Genomic DNA, 20,382 nt, shown 5'->3' on the forward strand with positions numbered 1-20,382 from the left:
AGACCCTCTCCCAGAGGATCAGTGGAGTCCCTGTCATATTGAGTTCACACAATTTGGAGTTTTCAAACCCAGCTAGAGCTCCTGAGATAAAACATAAGAGCTCTGTGCCACCAGATGGATCAATGGCTTGGACGCAGACAGGGTGAAAGAAATTCTGATGGAAGCCTGGGACCCACAAGTGTTCTCTCTGTGTGAGGGCTTCCTGAACAGGGAGGCTGGGAACTCCAACTCCAGGGACTAGACAGGGAGGTGATGCCAATATTACCTCCCACATATCAGCATGCACAGAATTCAGTGAGCAGCACAGAACCTCCCAGTAGAAGCTGAGCCACTGACACCAAGCTATACCACCCCTTGCCTTCCTCAGGTGCTTCCTTACTAGAGAAAGAGGGCCTGGAAACCAGATCAGCACCGCGCCCCTCCCTCAAAAGACGACATATACCCACAAAGGCACCAAGTCTACTGACCATATAGTGAGGCATAGCTTCACCTCTGGGGGAAATAGGAATTAGCCTCTTTTAACAGGCAGAACAAACTCACCTGGTTAAAACTCACAACATTGTGGACAATGTCTAAACACTCATCACTGGAGACAAAGAGAAACTCTGCAGAGGACTTAGCTGAGGGACAGAGCAACCAATACACGACAGCACAGTGCACACAGAATATGCAACAAATGCTTCCTAAAGTGTCAAGCCCTCAACAGCAATTGAACACTTCTCAATAAAGACACTACTCCAGAAGCAGAAAACAAAACAGGATTTTCTAAAACACTTAAGAAAGCAGAGACATAGACATACACCATGATGGAGGAATTCATCCCAAAAGAAAAAACGATAAAAGGTCATTGCCAGGGATATTATTAAAGCACATATAACTAATATGCCTCAAACAGAATTTCTAAAAACTCTCACAAGGAAATAGAATTTTTCAAAACTATCATAAGGATACTTGCTGTGCTTGAGAAAAGAATAGGAGACATGAAGGAAACCCTTACTGCAGATAGAAATGACCTAAAACCTAGTCACGTTGAAATTTTATTTAAATTTTTTTTTCAACGTTTATTTATTTTTGGGACAGAGAGAGACAGAGCATGAACGGGGGAGGGGCAGAGAGAGAGGGAGAAACAGAATCGGAAACAGGCTCCAGGTTCTGAGCCATCAGCCCAGAGCCTGACGCGGGGCTCGAACTCACAGACCGCGAGATCGTGACCTGGCTGAAGTCGGACGCCCAACCGACTGCGCCACCCAGGCGCCCCACGTTGAAATTTTAAATGTTGTAACCAAGATGTTTCAAATCTCCACAGACTAAACCCTACAAACTCGGACCCCTCTGAATGGAGAGTGGTTCAGGCCATAATCTCACATGTGTTCTGACAGGAGCCGTTCCCTCAACTGTCCCTGGCTCTGGCTCTCTCCTGCAGGTGAGGAGGAGTAGGTTAGGAATCCTCCACTGAAACCATCTGTCTCCTGCACCTGACTCTCCCACAATATGAAGCCCAGAACTTCCTCACCCTCAACTGTAAATGAAGTCAGTTGTACCAGAACAGATCTGCACCTTGGTTTAGTGGATTGCTCCAGCTCCCCCCTGCGCTGGGCAAAACTCTGCAGCTGCAGGTGGGGACAAAATAAGGGCTCAGTTTAGGGGTGAGTGGCAGCTGCATTCTTTGAGGCTTGCTTGTCCTGGGGGCATGAGACCCCTGCCGTACAAGTCAGGTCTGGGGCGACCAGGCTCCCAGCATCCCTAGTGGACTGTGCCCAGGGCAGAGTTTCCATCCTGGGAGTGGGGCTGCAAACAATGAGTGAGTCCCACATCTCAGTGGCACCTGCTGGGGCTTGGCCTCAACAGCAAACAGCTTAGGGTCACTGACATCCTGTCCCTCTGGGAAAGAGTCCTCTGAACAGGAGCTGGTCACCAGGAACCCTGGTATTGGTTGCAACAGTCTGGAGGGGAGGTTGCAGCCAGGCTCAGTGGCACATGCCTATAGTCCCAGCTCCTTGCACTGGAGTTCCCATTTGCTGAGCTGGGGTGGGGAAGGAAAGGCACATACCTTAGCTCAAAATTCTAGCTTTTCCGTCTGTCAGTATAGTTTCTGGAATAAATGTTTCTTCATGGGCTGTATGCCAACAAGGCCATTTGCAGACACTGTAAATACATCATTTGAGATTTTATTCATATTCCACATAGTAAACATTCAATGTAGTATTACGTTCAGGTGTAAAATATAGTGATTCAACATTTCCATACAACACCCAGTGCTCATTATGAGTGCGGCCCTGCAACCCCATCACCTACTTCCCCAAACCTCCTCCCACCTTACCTCTGGTACCTATAAGTTTGTTTTGTATAGGTAAGAATCTGTTTTGTTGGGTTTATATGTTCCATGGGTTAAGCCTAAGTCTCTTGATTTGGGTTCATGTCTTGATTTCATGGATCCTGAGATCAAGCCCCATTTTGGTTTCTGCACTGACAGCAAAGAGACTGCTTGGGATTCTCCTTCCCGCTTCCTCTGCTCCTCCCCCCATTCTATCTCAACATAAATTTAAAAACATTGAAAAAACTTTATTTCTTGGTGTAGCTCTTCTCTCTTCTTTGTCCCATTTCCCATTTGAAGTTTCTTAAATTCTACATATGAATGAAATCATATATTTGTCTTTCGCTCACTTGTTTCAGTTAGCATAACACTCTCTAACTCCATCCATATCATTATAAAGAGCAAATGTCATTCCTTTCAGGGCTGAGAAACATTCCAGTGTATGAGTATGAGTGTGTGTGTGTGTGTGTGTGTGTGTGTGTGTGTGTAGATATACCACATATACTTTATCCATTTATGAGTCAATGCTTACTTGGACTGTTTCCAGAACTGGGCTGTTTTTGATACGGCTGCTATACACATAGAGTAACAATCCCCTTTAAATTAGTATTTTTGTATCCTTTGGGTAAATACCTAGTAGTTCAATTGATCAGTCATAAGGTAGTTATATTTTTAGCATTTTGAGGAACGCCCATGCTGTTTTCCAGACAAGCTGCACCAGTTTCCATTCCCACAAGCAGGGCAAAAGTGTTCCTCTTTCTCTGTATCCTCACAAACACCTGTTGTTCCTTGTGCAGTTGAGTTTACTCATTCTGACAGGAGTGAGTTGATATTTCGTTGTAGTTTTGATTTATATTTCCCTGATGGATGAGTGATGTTGAGCATCTTTTCATGTGTTTATTGGTCATGTGTATGTTGCATTTTGGAAAGTCTATTCACGCCTTCTGCTCATTTTTTAATAGGATTATTCAGTTTTGGAGTTGCATTTTATACTATATACAGAAAACCTGAAAAACTCCAACAACAAAAAAAAACACTAGAACTGATACAATAAACCAGGAGAAGCTGCAGCATACAAAATTAACATACAGAAATTTGTGCAGTTCGATACAACAATAATGAAGCAGGAGAAAGAGAAATCAAGGAATTTATCCCATTTACAATTACACCAAAAACCGTAAGATACCTAGAAATAACCCTCACTAAAGAGTTACAAGAGCTTTACTCTGAAAAACCTGGGACATTTATGGTACAAATTGAAGAAGACACAAAGAAATGGAAAAATATTCCATGCACATGGATTAAAACAAAAAACATTGTTTAAATGCTGATACTACCCAAAGCAATCTAGACATTCAATGCAAATAATTCAATGCAAATATCCCTGTCAAATAATACAAGCATTCCTCACAGAGCTAAAACAAATAATTCTAAAATTATCATGGAACCACAAAAGACCTGGAACACCCAAAGCGATCCTAAAAAAGTAACAAAATGGAGGCATCACAATTCTGGGTTTCAAGCTATATTACAATGCTGTAGTCATCAAGACAGTATGCTCCTGGCACAAAAAGAGACACATAGATTAATGGAACAGAGTAGAAAACCCATAAATGGTCAACTAATCTTCGACCAAACAGGAAACAGTATCAAATGGAAAAATGACAGTCCCTTCAACAAATGGTGTTGGGAAAACTGGACAGCAACAGGAAACTCTAATAGAACCGGACCACTTTCTTACAATATACACAAAATCAAATTCAAAATTGGATGAAAGACCTAAATGTGAGACAGGAAACCGTCAAAATCCTAGAGGAAAACACAGGCACCAAACTCTTTGACCACGATCAGAACAACTTCTTACTGGACATGTCCCAGATGCAAGGGAAACAAAAGCAAAAATGAACTATTGGGACCTCAAGATAAACAGCTTCTGTACAGCAAAGACACAATCAACAAAACTAAAAGGCAACTGACAAAATAGGAGAAGATATTGGCAAATGGCATATCAGATAAAGGCTTAGTATCCAAAATCTATAAAGAACTTATCAAACTCGGCACTGAAAAAAACAAATAATCTGGTGAAGAAATGGTCAGAAGACATGAATAGACAATTTTCAAAGAAAACTTCCAGATGGCGAAAAGACACGTGTAATGAGGCTCATTGTCACTCCACATCAGGGAACGTAAATCAAAACCACAATGAGAGAACACATCACACCTGTCAGGATGGCTAAATTTAACATGGTGGGAATGCAAACTGGTGCTGTCATTCTGGAAAATAGTGTGGAGATTCCTGAAAATTAAAAATAGAACTATCCTGTGATCGAGCAATTGTTGTACTAGGTATTTATCCAAAGGATACCAAAATGCTGATTCGGAGGGGCACATGGACCCCAATGTTTATAGCATCCTATCAACAATAAGCAAATTGTGGGAAAGCCCAAATATCCATCAGGAGATGAACACATAAAGAAGAGGTGGTAAATATATATAATGGAATACTACTCAGCCATCAAAAAGAATAAAATCTTGCCATTTACAACAATGTGTGTGGAACAACAACGTATTAACCTAAGTGAAATAAGTCAGTAAGAAAAAGCCAAATATCATATGATTTCATTCATATGTGGAATATAAGAAACACAACATAGGGGAAGGAAATTAAAATAAGAGAAAAACGGAGAGAGAAGAAACAGGAAGAGACTCTTAAATACAGAGAACAAACCGAGGGGAAGTGGGGAAGTTGGGCTAAAAGGGAGATAGGCATTAAGGAGGGCACTTGTTGAGATGAGAACTGGGTGTTATATGTACGTGATGAATCACTAAATTCTACAACTGAAATCAATACTACACTATAGGTTAACACACTTGTATTTAAATTTAAAATCTTACAAGAAAATTAAATACATACATATAGGAACTCTTGGGAGTACCTCAAAATAGCAAGCTTCTGCACAGTGAAGGAAACAATAAACAAAACAAAAAGGCAACCTATGGAATGGAAGAAGATATTTGTAAATGTCATATCCCCAATGTTAGGATCCAAAGTATGTACATTTTTTAAAATTATTTTCACTTATCAGTACAGAGTGTGTGTCCATGCATACTTTGTGTGAGAAGCAAAACTCACTGAAACTGAGATCCACCCTCTTCACTAAATTTAACCATACAATACAGTATTGTTAACTACACATGTAATGTTGTGGAGAAGACCTCTAGAAATTAGTCGTCTTGCATAACAGAAAATCACACCCCTTGATATCTAACCCTCATTGCGCCTCGCTGCCAGCCCCTGGCAACTGCCACTCCACTCTGTTTTATTGTTATCAAAACTCAAATTCAGCTACCTCTTGCTGGAAAGGTCAACGTTCAAAGTTTTAGCTTTGGTAGGAAAGGAATTTGAGCTTTATGCACAAGGCCAGCCACTGGTGAGAATGCAGACTCCTGTCCAAAAGCCAACTCTGAGGTTTCTCCCTGATGCAGGGGGTTTTAAAGGAGTAGAGCATATATAATCAAACAAGGGAGTTCCATGGTTGATAACGTCTTTTGATCATGTGCAGACTCCATGGTGCAAGCTGTCAATGTTACCTCAACTCCCTGGCATCTCCAGCTGAGGAGGGAACCACACATGCATGGGAGGAGACTGCCAGAAGACAGGAAAGAACCCCAATAAGGGATTAGAGTGGAAAACCCCTGGGGCTCACACATGGTCAGCAGTACTTTCTGTTCTCCCCAGCTGGCATAAAAAAAAAAAAAAATACTAAAATACAACCTTGTACTTCACCAATCATGACAGAATACTGGGAAATGTTTCCTCGGTAAACTCAGAGGAAGCTTCAAACCAAAAACCAAAAGGATCAAATGGCTTGAAAACTAATGTCTAACCAGAATGAGACATGAAAAATGACAAAGCTATTTTTTTAGTCACCTATAAAGGTAAAATTGACAATGTCCACCTCCACATCCCAAGGAAGTAGGAAGCATTGGTCTCCATAATGAGGAAAAGCAGTCATCCATAGAAAGTGACCCAGAAGTACCACAGGACATGGAATTGGTAGAGAAGTTCAGGGTGTTAAAATTTCATATCCCATATTCACTAGCTGGAGGAAAGATGGAATGTGTTGAATAGAGCCATGTCTCTGGGTCCAAGTCCTTACTATGTCCATGTTAGCATGCTTGAACTGGCTCACCTGCTTCTCCCACATCCACCCCAGCTGAACTGTTGTGCAGGGTCACACAATGCCACACCCTGGGACTGTTACCTAACCCAAGTGAATCCCAGGTGCAGGGTGCTGGCCACCCGGTACAGCCCTCTGTTCTGTCAGATGGCCTAGACCTCATTTTGCTGAGGATCCTCCGTTTATCCACTCTCACTGGCAGATGTCCCGGAGCAGGGGCATGAGGGTGGCAGAGACCAGGTCACCTTGAGGGTGTCCCTCTTGCAGTTTGCACTCTGGGCAGTGCTGGCTCCTGTCCAGGGTTCTGAAAGTCGTCCCTCATGGCGCTACATCTCCTTCAGGTGGTAATTACAAAGAAGGAGCTGCACAACAGCAAGGGCATTCAGCTGACTGGTTGGCTGTCCTGTAGCCTGTGTTTTGGGACAAGAGACCCGTTATCCACATGTGGCCAAAGAAACCCTTTAGGTCCAGACATCTGCTGATGATCACTCAGGATGATCAGGGAGCCTTGAAGATGGACTACGCCTCCATGCCTCCAGTCTGTTACTACCTCGGCTACCTGGAGGAGATTCCTCTTTCCATGGTCACCATGGCCACGTGCTATCAGGGCCTTGAAGGTATCATGAAGTTGGATGACCTTGCCTATGAAATCAGACACATCAGCGATTCCCAACATTTGAACACATTGTTTCTCAGATAGTGGCAGACACCAATGCAATGGGACCTACTTATAACCTCGATATAAGGAGCATCGGGAATACCCTCTTCCTCAAGCAAATGCCAGTGAAGTGCTCAGGATCTCTACTAAGTTGCAGTCATCCCTTCACGGAATTTTGCTCTCAGACCCTAAACAATATACAGTGTGTTCAACCACGTGTCAAAATGTGCCCAATTCCTAATAAGGCTAGTTAGCTTAATTGACTCATTGTTTCATGGGATTCATGTAAGTTACTATATTGGTTTCATGATAATTTATAACGAGAGAGATCCAGCTAACATGGGCAAATATGTGTTGCATCAGAGTCCTTTTTTTTTTCGATACTATGAGTCCAAGGGTTTTCGAATTCTTAAACCACATTCATCCTTAGTTGCGATTCGAAATGCATCCCATGAAGTTAATTTCAATCCAGTTGTATTCAGTATATGCCATCCGCAAAGCCCCATCATGATGGGTTATTTAGGCAGACATTATTTACTCATGTCTGTCATAGCAACACATCAGATTGCAAAAAATATTGGTTTGTGGGTTGACACTGATGAATATGCTTACCAGAAAAGGTCCAACTGCATTAGGACCCAATTCTCTTGTATACCTGAAGCTTTCAGGAAGTGTTCCTTCATTCATACGCACTACATAATCAGTGGCAGATTAGGCAAGTGCCTCTTCAACATCTAAATGGTGCATTGAAATAAAAGCCTGACCCACAATCATTTCGGAAACTACTTAGGTGACCCAGGCAAGCATTGTGACTGCAGCTCCTTAGAGCAGTGCTATAGCAATCTATGCTGTATGAGTGATTGTATTTTAACCCCTGGGGACAAATGTAATATAGGCAGATGCTATACAAACTGCACCTATTTCGATGCTGGGACACTTGGCAGGCCAATCCAAAATATATGTGATCTTCCAGAGTCCTGCCGTGGGGTGTCCTTGTTGGGCCCTGATGACTTCCATATGCAAGATGGAACCCCGTGCACTGAAGAGGGCTGCTGCTATCATGGGAACTGCACTGACCGCACTATGCACTGCCAAGAAATCTTTGCAAAAATTCTGGAAAGATGAAGATGTCTGCTAGACCATAAATCAAAAAAGCAGCCGACATGGACACTGCAGAAGACCCCGGGGAATTCAACGCTGAACCTGTTCCCATACAGACATGCCGTGTGGAAGGCTGCAGTGTAGGATTGTCACACATCTCCCTCAGCTGCAAGAGCATGTTGGATTCCATCCGTCTGAGATCTCAGGGTTCTGGTGTTTGTGGCTGGATTCATGTCATAGCACAACCGATATTGGTCATGTGAAAACTCGTATGCCATGTGCTCCTGGAAACATCTGTCAGGATACCTACTACAGTCGCAGTGTGGCTCAGGTGAACTATGATTGTATCCCGGAAAAATGCAGTCACAGAGGGTCGTGCGACAATAACAGGAAATGCCATTGCCACATAAGCTGGGATCCTCCATGGTGCACTGGACGAGGCACTGGTGGGAGCACAGACAGTGGACCACTCCAAGAAGATTGCGGCCAGTCAGGCAAACTCAAGAATCCCTGTTATATCTCAGAGCAGGTTTTGGTCCCATTTAAGCCATAATAGCTGCATTCCTTGTGGTGTCGCCACAAATGTCAAATTATCAACCCCGAGAAAGTTAAGGGACTGATTGTTGCTGACGACAATCCATAATTAGCCTCCTAACTGCTGAACAACTATAGACAATCCAACTGGCACATGTGTGAAAATACAGTAATGAGGCTGCACAGCTGACATCCACGTTTTGGGGGTCTGCAGGAGACACAGGGGTCCACAGGCACATCAGGCTCTGACACACATCTCTCATGGCTTACTGACCAGAACACTGAAATAAAACTTAAAAACTGCATGCTTGTGGCCTCTACGTATATATCTAAGCTTCCAAGAGCCCAAACTGAGCCCGAGATTATATGCAGAGGACCTGAGTCAGCATCTGGGTCTTGAACTGAGGTATATGCTTCCAGAATTAAGAGACGTTCACACAAGCTCTTTCAGGGACAAATTCATGAGTTGTCTCCAAAACTGTGCGGTTGCACACTGAATATTTTCTCATTCTCCAAGTAATCTGTTTTCCCCCAGTCCCAATGTGGGTTCAGGATAATGGAGAGCTAACACCCACCCACACTGCCTGTTCCACACTGGGGTGTCTGTGGGCTGTGAGGGAAAGGGACTGGCATTAGGTTCCACCTAGCACAAGCTGTGCCTCCCTGGAGACAAAATTTCCAAATGTGGGAGACTGAGACCATGAGACTGAATGGAGCACGCAATGAAATGAATCAGAAAGGCAGGCACAAGTGCCTGTGGATGAGTCTGGCATCCGGTTGGAGACCGATGAATGTCAATCCCTGCTCTCTTTCTCTTGCCTACCATTCAGTGAGTTTAACCTTAGATAAGGATCTGCCTAGGATTCCCACTTTGGTTTTCTGAGAGCCTTCTCAAATAACCACACAGGTGAGCCTGTGAAAAGTTAGGGACCTCAGCCCCATCCATTCTCAAGTAATCAGGTACTTGCTACCCTGTTTTCTGTGTCCTGATCACTGGGAATGTGGGAAGGAGGCCTGCCCTTCCCAAGGTCCTTGTGTACCCTTGCTTCTGGGCCCTGTGAGTCATAAATCCTGTGCCTCCATTTCCTTTGTTGGGGGTGCACTGAAACCCCACCTTGAGTCAGGAGGGCCCCATGCATCTCATGTATCCAAAGCCAGAGCTCAGATGCCTAGAGAGCCGCCTGTCCACCCCCTGAGCAATGGCTCTTGCCTATTCCTTCAGCAGGATACAGTCTACATGTTCTTAATTCTGTACAACAGCTGGGGTCCCCAACACACTTGTCCCCAAGGATGGGATTGAGGGCCTAGGTGGTGCCCTCCAACGTGTTAGCACTGAGAATGGCTCACTCGTTCCTCACCCCCACATCTCAGCTGCCCTGGGAAGGAGCTGGAGCTTGCCAGTTGTCTGTAGCTTTGTTGGGCTGATGCCAGGTGTTGCAAGAAACCCCCACCCTAAGTTATCAGTGCCATAAAAGGTCAGACTCCCTGCAGAGACCAACAATCAGGCACCATCCTGGGGTTCCAGAGGTGTGTATTTCCTATTGATCTCCAAGTGAGATATTGCTGGACACCAAAGACCACATCCCTAGATTAGTGTCGAAGAAGACGCCAGCTGCTGGGTCCACTGTGTTGCAACCAGTACCCTGGTACTGTGTTTGCTTAGCCATGCCTACCTAGTGACAGAGGCAACTCGACCAGGAGCATCATGTCTCCCTGAGTGGAGGACACCACCAAGGCAACCTCCCCCTACTGGCTGTATTTCTCACTGCTGCTGACAATGGCTCCCTATTTGACAGGTGTTGTGGGGGACACCTCAGTGTGGGAGGGCTCAGCACACGTGTCTGGGAAGAGCTAACTTCTATCCCAGGTCCTCCCTGTCAAGACCACTACACCAACATATCCACGGATCGCTGTGAAAGAGAGAAATGGTGACAGGCACTACACCATCATGAAAATACAAGGTTTCCTGGAATCATTTGTCCAAAGGGAGGGAGACAAGGACATTGATTGGCTCTAGTGGGTCTTCACAATTGGCTCCAAGCTTTTGCTCTAAGTGCTTGACACACTACAGCTGTCTGGATTGGTCCAAGTGCCCCAGATTCATAAATCACTGAAAAGCTCAAGGTATCAATGGCCTGTTTACTTAGAGACAACCTACAGAGCTTCCAGTCTTTTCACTGTATCAAAAGCTGTGACAATCACCCCAAGGTGATTAATGATGTGGATGCCCTCACATTCCATCAAGGCCAGTGGGAAAAAACCCAGTGCCTGGTTTTCCTGGGGGGAGCTACATATCAGGAGTCTGTAGGACTGCAAATTGCACCCCCCCACACATCCAATTAAGACAGTATATGTACATCAATACTGTGTTCAATAGAGGACTGAGTAATTGCATCCCATAATTCAAGATTTAGTGAAGGAGCGGGGGCATTAAACACACCATTTCTCCTTTCAGTCTGCCCACTTCATGGGCATTAAAGCCCCCTCCTAACAGGTGGCACTTTACAGTTGACTACTGAAATGTAAATACCCAGCTGTCCATAAGATGGCTCGCATTCCCAAGACTGTCTAGGCAGTTGAGGGTATCTCAAGGGCCACAGGGGAGACTGTCATGACTGAGCTAGACAGTATGTCCCATTCAGCATCGATGACCAAGGAGTCCCAGCCACAGTCTGCTCTCAACCTGTACATCTCTATCCTGCTGCCTTGGGAATTCCTAACAGTCCAAACGTGCCAAGATGTTAGGCTGACCAGCTCATGTAGAGCCTGTCATGAGTTCCCACTGGTCTGGGCAATTGAGGGTCACTGTCACTGGTCAATTATCATGCATTCCTGAACGTTTGTGAGACATGGGAGGCCTGCAGCCCTTCAGCAGCTATAAGGTGGGTTTTGTCATCTGACTGAGCTACTCCAGATTTTCGGTCTACTTTCATATGACTTGTGCATTTAGGAAGCCTTACCTGGAAGTGGCTGAGCTATGCCAGTTGATGCACAGGTTGTCTGAGTGCCAATGAAACATTTTGGGATCTGGAAAGTGCTTGTGCCATGGGGGTTATGCTGGAGCACCTAGTGACCATCTGGCACCAGATTGCCTTGCTATGTCACCAAGAGAGAGAACCCAGAACCATGACTGTCTTCATACAAAGGGAAATATTCTTTCCCAATACTTCACCTGAGCAAAGGACCATCCTGAAGCTTCCATTAAAGTTGTGGTCCCAATCAATGCAGTGGAAGGAAAGACAGAGTGACATTGTCGTGCTGGTTGTGGATACCACACCCTTCCATTTGTCCATCCACATGGTGCGTTCACCTGCTTGCATTGGCAGAAAATAACACTACTTTGGGGGCTTACTTGCTATCCTGATGTCAAAACAATTGACAATCAGACTGATTATTTACTGTAGACGGGACTTGGAAAACTGGTGTAAGGGTCTGTGTCTGACCTGCTGAGATAACTACACAGGTGAATGGGGCAGATGCAGTCTGAAGACAGACAGATGTAGAGGAACAGAGGGAGAGCAGGAAATGTAGTCAGTCTTTTAATAGTGGGGGAAAGGGTAGGCTCTATTTAAAAAAAAAATTTTTTTTTCCTGACAGGAAAGAGCCGGAAAATGAAACTAGGTGGAAATGCAGTTTTTTGATCCGTGAGCTACTATGTGATGCCATGTGCTTCCGGAGCCTGGGAATTGGCTCTGGGAATCCTTACCAATGGTCATCATGGGGATGGTCATCCACGGTCTTGACAATGGCGATCTGGATCTATTTTGTGCAGCTTGCGTGAATCCAGAGGAATCTTTCCCTAATTCTGATGGCAGTGTAGTCGGTTAGGAGTTCATCATAAGGTACTTCTCAGTGAGGTGGCCCTCGGTGCTCTCTGAAGACCTGATAAGCATCCCATATTCTGTAGAAAGGGTGGCAAGGCTAGTCAGTGGCAGAGGCCATGTTCTTATTGTCTGTGGATGATATGACCCAAGTGTACCTGTTAGTTCTTGGACATGGCTATGCATGGCATCAACTTGGTCATATAAGTTATCATGAAGTTCACTCAATCAGTAAAGAAAGGGTTAAGGATTCCTTTCGAAAATACTGTTGCAAAGGGGGTCAGTCCCTGCCTGCTATTTGGAGCATTCCAAATCTCATTAAGGGCCAAGGACAATGATTCTGGATGTTCCAGGCCAGTTTCCAGGCGGATTTTTCCTGAAGGACTTTTGTCTCTAGTTTTTCATGTTCCATATCTGTTCCCCTAATCCACATATCCTCATCGTCCTCCTTTGTGATGATTAAGGATGATGTGTGGTATGAAATTCTAATTATCACCCCCAGTCTTTGCAAGTATGTAGTTTGTCTATGTGCTGAAGTGACTTCCTTGGTCTGGCTAAATCCATAATGGATGGCAAATCCAGGAACCATCTCAGGCATTACATTCTTTACCACAGTTGTGGCACTGGCATGTCCAGTCAGACAGCATCAGTCCATCCACCAAACATGCAGCCAGTAACCAAAGAGGAAGCCAATTTGTCAAATCCATCTGGAGAGCCCCAGTGGGCAGGGAGGGGCTACAGGGACTCCCTGGGGCCTGCTGATATTATAGAAAACTTGGGAGAGATTTACGAGTAGTGCCCTGGGAAATAATTTAGTCAGAGGTTTAGTGGATGCCTGGGAATAACCCACTGTCTCTCAGTTTCTTAATTATCCCATCTAATGTGGTTGGTGCAAGACCAAAGGAGAGAAGAAAGGGGCCTCAGGAGGCCCACTCAACCCCGATGTACACCCCATCTGATCATTATCTGTCCACCTGTCTTTTCCCATTGTGAGGAACTTACATGATAAACAATAGTCCAAATCAGAGAAAAAGGCAGGCTTCTAAAGTGAAGGAAAGGACAGGGGCCTCTGATCTTGGCTGTGTATTTGACAGCCTTGTGAGCTCTGTCAGTCGCTGGAGAGACAGTGGCAGTCTCCTCATGGTTTGGGCTGGAGAGTGTTAGCAATTTTAGCAGAAAGATCAGTTGCGTATAATAGGGCAGCAATTATAGGCCTGGGGGAAAAATGTCCTCTGTCCTCTGGTACTCATGGCGGTGAGGACCTGTGGGATTACCAGAGGGTGCCAACAGCCCTGAAGACTCCAGGGCAGGTCTGGAAGGCCTGTGAATAGTGGCAGTCTTTCCCTATGCAGATGTGCAAGCTTGGGAAAACCTGGGAGCGCAGTGGCTTAGACTGAATTTACAGCAGGCAGAGAGGACGCCTGGAGTACTTCTAGTAGGGACACTGGCCTGAGTGGTTCCTATGCTTCCCCACATACAGAAGCTGTCACAAAATAGAAGGCAGGGTGGGGCACCTGGGTGGCTCAGTTGGTTAAGCTATGGACCCCAGCTCAGGTCATGATCTCGCAGGTTGTGAGTTCAAGCCCCACATCGGGTTCTGGACTGACAGCTCAGAGCCTGGAGCCTACTTCAGATTCTAGGTCTCCCACTCTCTCTACCCCTCCCCTGCTCACACCCTGTGTCTTTCAATAAGAAATAAATGTTTAAAAAAATTTTTTTTACATAGAACTCAGGGTTGACCACCAGATATCCCAGAAACCATTCCTGTAGCTGAGGGCAATCGTGTGGAATGAAGTAGGGTCTCCCCTTTTAAAATTTTTTAATGTTTATTTATTTTTGAGAGAAAGAGTGTGAGTGGGGGAGGAGAGAAAGAGAGGGGGACACAGAATCTGAAGCAGGCTCCAGGCTCTGAGCTGACAGCACAGAGCCCGATGCAGGGCTCAAACTCACAAACCGCAAAATCATGACCTGAGCTGAAGTAGGACGCCCACCAACTGAGCCACCCAGGTGCCCTGGGTCTCCCTTTTTAGGGAGGGGAGTGGGATAACCCGATTTAAACTGTAAACATGACACAAGATGATGGAGGGGTTGGTCAGTGGCCAGCTGGTAGGTAGGTGGTGGGCCTGGAAATTACAAACTTGTCAGAGAGGAATACAGAGGTGAGTGGGGATCCTAATGTATCCAGACAGCAGTTGTGGGGGTGCAAGCATGCAGTGGGGCCTGATGACCCAAGGTCTAATTTTCATGGGAAGAAAGTTATAGGACATATCTGAGAGGCACAGGTTGTCGCAGGATACCTGCAGCCACTGCAGTTCCATGGAATGAGAGGTGAAACATGTTATTGATATTCAGACAGCTGAGAGTTTGGGGTGTGCACAGAGCTAATATTAACACTTTAAAGTAGGTTAATGACTCTGAAAGCCACGAAAAGAAATCTGTGGCAGCATCAGGTAGGGGTGAGGGGCTCACAGAGACAGAGCAAAGCATTGAAGTTAGGGGTCCTTGGGAAGCAGTAGCCAGGTTTCCTTAGAAGCTTATGCAACTGCATTTTTGTACCAGTGAGAGGGATGTGAAAAACTGACAAGACACTTTGTTGGGAGTTTTGAAGCACTGTGACATAGTCCTCGTTGGCAGTAGCTGTTTGCAACCGTGGACATTAAGAAGACAGGAGGGTGTATGGCCCTGTCTGGCTAGTGCTTTAGGAGGGTGGCGAGTCTGCAAGGGCTCCCTGATTCCTTTGGTAATAGAGTGACAAGTCAGGGACATACTAAACAAGAGTGCAGCCTTGGGTGAAGGCACAGAATGTAAGTTGGCTTCAAAACCTTGGAGTAATATTGAGCCCAACTTAGTTGCCTCCCCCAAGCATACATGAAAAGAGAACTTGTGAATCAGAGTGCAATGGCATTGACAAGAGAGTAGAGATATTCATTCCAGTAATGCAACTTCATCACCAGGAATTGAGGCATGAGCGGCAGCCCGGTTAGGGACAAAAGATGAGGGGGGGTAATAGGTGAGAAAAGACTTTATGGTTCCTACATTGTACAAATCAGTAGCTTTGATTGCCATATGAATCAAATTCTGTTCTTTCTTTACTCACAAGATCGGGGTGTTACACGGTGAGGAGGTAAAGCAAGAACATCCCGCAGTAACAGAGTCTATCACAGGGTCAGGTCCTCCCTCTGCAGCAAGACAGGGCATCTGGCTACTGATGGGTGGGGGCAGCTCCTTTCTCAGGCCCCCTGAGCACAGGCTCTGCACTGGGGGCAACCCATCCTCTTGTGCATGTGAGGCCCAGACACTAGTGGGCACATCTTTAAGATTCATCCTCTGAGGAGCACTTTGAATGGAGGTGGGTCTCCATTAGGGAAAGGGGGAAGCTTGAGGTGTGGTCTGATGGCAGGGAAATGAGAACACCTTATTGTCCCTCCTGCATTTTGGATATTAACTCCTTTTCAATATTTTTTATTGTAATGTCTACCCTCCCTAGACTGCCTTCTAGCTCTGCAGATATTTGCTTGCCCCTTTACTAGTATGATGTAGTTCCCCTTGCCTGCTTTTTTTTCTGTGACTTTGCTTTTATATCAAATCAATCATTCCAAGTGAATGTCATCATATATATCTTTCATGTTTTCTTTGAAGGCATTTAGGTTCAAGTGTTCTTCTTAATCCTTCATCCATTTTGAGATTTTTTTGTGTCGATGTATATGTATGAAGCAAGATTATGGCCAAATGTTATTATTTTGCATGTATATATCAGTACTATTTTTTAATGTTTACTTTGTTTTTGAGGGAGAGACACAGATCATGAGAAGGAAGGCACAGAGATAGAGGCAGAAACAGAATCCAGGCCCTGAGCTGTCAGCAGGAGACTGATGTGAGGCTCAAACCCGCCAACCATGAGATCATGACCTGAGTGGAAGTGGGATGCTTAACTTACCGAGCCACACAGGTGCCCCTAGTCAACACCATGTTTAAGAGACACTACCCTACCCCCACTGTGCATTGTTGGAAATCTCGTGGAGGATTTGCTCACTGCATCTGCAAACTTCTACTTCTGGGCTCCGTGATGAGCTCCACTGGCCTAAATGTCTCATTTGATGCCAGCAGCACACTGTTGTGGTTAATGTACCTCTGCAATATCTTTAGAAAGAGACAAGTGTGATGTCTCCAGGTTCTCTCGACGTCATGATTGTTTTGTTGCTTCCGTGTGTTATGTGCTTTCATATGAATTGTATATTTTTCAGATTCCTTAAAAAACTCATTGGCATTTATGTTGACATAACAAGATACACATAAAAATAACATAAAAAGAGGGGCGCCTGGGTGGCGCAGTCGGTTAAGCGTCCGGCTTCAGCCAGGTCACGATCTCGCGGTCCATGAGTTTGAGCCCCGCGTCAGGCTCTGGGCTGATGGATCAGAGCCTGGAGCCTGTTTCCGATTCTGTGTCTCCCTCTCTCTCTACCCCTCCCCCGTTCATGCTCTGTCTCTCTCTGTCCCAAAAATAAATAAACGTTAAAAAAAAAATAACATAAAAAGATGAAGCAGACAGAAAATAGAGATTATCACAAATACAGAAAACAAATCAATTACATAAAAATTTGTATTTGGAAAAGTAACTAAATTTGAAACAAATAGGTAGCCTAGGGAAATAGGGAAGACTCAAACGAATGCAATCAGAATTGAAAAAGGAGACATAACTGAACTAAAGTCATAAAAAGGATCATTAAAGAAAAACTGAGTATTTATAGGCCAACAATTAGATCACCAAGAACAAATTACACATTTTATGCCATAATGTAGTCCACCAAGACTGTTTCATGGAAAAATACAAAATGAACAAAAGAAAAATTAATAAGATTTCTCTATCTAAAACCTCACCCTCCAAAAATCTGCATAGGAGTCCATGGCTTTATTAAAACTTCTACTAAGTATTTAAGGAGGAATTAATGCCAATATTTCTCAAACTATTACAAAACACTGATAAAAAAAACAGCACTCCCAAATGAAATTTGTGAGGACAGCATTGTTTTCACACCAAAACCAAAGAAAGACACCACAAGAAGGGAAACTACAGGTCACTATCTCAAATGAACATACATGCAAAATTCCTTCACAAAATCTGAGCATACTGAATTCAACAGAACATTGAGAGGATCATACAACATAATCCCGGGTGATTCACTCCAGGGATGATGCAAGGATCCTTCAACATACACAGATGCATAAATGTGATGTCCTCCATTACAAGAGGGAATGATTGAATCAAAGCCATCATTGATTGATTCAAAAAAATTAAACTAAATTCAACACCTGTTCATCATTTAAAAAGAACCCAATTAAAAGGGAACTGAAGGAATTACCTCCACATGATCGTGGCCACTATGAAATCCCACACCTGACAGCATATTGAACGGTAAAATGCTGAAGGCTTTCCTGTCAAATCAGGAGCCAGGCAATGATGGTCACCCCTAACAAAACATTCCCCATGGTAATGTGAAGAATACATATTCCACCTCAAACTATGTCATCTTGTCACACTGCTTATTTGGATGAAAGTCACTTGAGAAATAGTCCAAGTACACTCAGACTTGCCATCGTCCCTTGACAAAAGGATATAAATCTCCCTCCCGTGTACCAAGAGGGAAGACCATCGTTAGCACCAGAATAAGGAACACAGGGACAAGAAGGCTATGCAAACAAACCTACTTACTTGGTGACTAACATAATACCCCAAACTTAACTCTTGCCAAATCCAATGTTTTGTTGTCTGAAAATCACAAGTGCCACCTGCTTTGTCCTTTCTCTGGGTACCATATCATTAGGAAGGCCAGGCACTTGCAAAATGAAATTTATTCTCTCCTGTAGATATGTCTTATGTCAATTGAATCCTTACACTGGCTAAATCCCAGAAGAAAAGAAGGGAAAAGCTTTCTTCTCCTACAACTGGAAGACGTAACCAGAAAAAAATAGGGAATAAAAAAAAAAATAAAAGACATTTAAATCAGTAAGGAGGAAGGAAAATTAGTAGTTTGCAGGTGACATTGATCTCGAACATAACAAAACCCTAGAGATACCACAAAAAATATTAGAACCAGTTTTTGTAAATGAGGAAAGAGCAGAATGCAAAATGAACAAAAAAAATAAATAAAAATAAACCATCTGTGATTCTACACACCAGCATGAAAATACATGCAAAATAAATAACAAAATTATACAAGTGAAAATGGCACAGAATAAAGTATTTTGGGTTAAACTTCAAAAAGAATGTAAAATACTTGTAGAGTGAAAATGATCTATGTGGATGAAAGACCTGTAAAAATGCACACAGGACTGCATTCAAATTGTCACAGCACCATCTACACAAACTAAACTACAAGTGCGTCCCTAACCCTGTTGTTCACTTTTAAGGAATCAAAGCTAAGACTGGAGCTTCATATACATGTCAGAGCACCTGCAAATGGGGTGCTCTCTATGGTGATACAACCAGCCCATCCCAGACCCTGCAGCAGGGAGAGGAGCCCCAGCCCCGGGAGTCCCAGGTGTTCCCATTCTAGATCAGGACAGAACAGACACCTCACCATGGAGTTTGTGCTGGGCTGGGGGTTCCTGGTTGCTCTTTCAAAAGGTAATTCATGGTGAACGAGAGACGCCGAGTATGTGAGTGGATATGAGTGAGACCAGTAGATGTGTGACAGTTTCCTGACCAAGATGTCTTATGTCTGCAGGTGTCCAGTGGGACGTGCAGCTGGTGGAGTCTGGGGGAGACCTGGTGCAGCCTGGGGGGTCCCTGAGACTCACCTGTGTAGCCTCTGGATTCACCTTCAGTAGCTATGGAATGAGCTGGGTTCGCCAGTCTCCAGGGAAGGGGCTGCAGTGGCTCGCATATATTTATGATGATGGAAGTAGCACAAGATATGCAGACTCCATTAAGGGTCGATTCCCCATCTCCAGAGACAACGCCAAGAACACGCTGTATCTGCAGATGAACAACCTGCGGGCCGAGGACAAGGCCACATATTACTGTGCAAGAGACAGGGTGAGGGGACCTCGCTGGGAGCCCACACGCAAACCTCCCTGCAGGAGGGGATCAGCACCACCAGGGGGCGCACACTATGCACAATTCTGCTTTGTGTTGCCAGGAGCAGGTGAAGATGGAGGTTACAGGCAGGTTTCCTCTCAGGGTCCGGGGCTTCCTGTCCACACAGCAGTTTCTCCAGGGAGCCTCTGTGGTCACAGGATTCTGAGTTTATCTATTAACTCTCTGAATTAACAACTGTGTTGTCATAGGAAAACTACCCTAACATGCACAAAGACACAGTTGTTTACATTGCTTACTCTGTCACTCAGTATGAGTGAATTGCAGTTTTCCTGAGGCACAATAGCTGAACATTTACATGAGTCCCACATGCACTCCCTGTACAGCCAGGACCACAAGCTCCCACAGCTCCCCATTATCTTCACCCAGCCCTTGTCCCAATCAAACAACGTGACACTTCCTTCATGGCACTTTGCTATTCAGGACTTGAAATGAGCTACAGCTTTATTCAATTCCTCTAAACAAGAGATAAATCATCTGCATGTATTAGTCAGGATTCCCTCGAGCAACAGAACCCAAAGCACATTGTTTTCCATGACAAAATAGGTTGAGAAGTCCCATGACCTACTGTCACAAGTTGGGGAGCCAGGAAAACCAGTGGTATAATTCTCGCCTGATTCTGAACTAGTGTCCAGTCTCAGAACCTGCAGAGCCTATGATGTAACTCTAAGAACAAG

The 20,382-nt window shown here is 44.5% G+C and overlaps 1 pseudogene; it reads left to right on the forward strand.

Annotated features, from left to right (window-relative positions):
- The first annotated feature begins 19,188 nt into the window (after nucleotides 1-19,188).
- LOC147579597 (immunoglobulin heavy variable 3-74 pseudogene) lies at nucleotides 19,189-20,140 on the forward strand (annotated as a pseudogene).
- The last annotated feature ends 242 nt before the right edge of the window (nucleotides 20,141-20,382 follow it).

This window comes from Puma concolor, chromosome B3 (assembly GCF_028749965.1).
Source record: "Puma concolor isolate L17-30 chromosome B3, mPumCon1.1.hap2, whole genome shotgun sequence".
Lineage (NCBI taxonomy): Eukaryota > Metazoa > Chordata > Mammalia > Carnivora > Felidae > Puma > Puma concolor.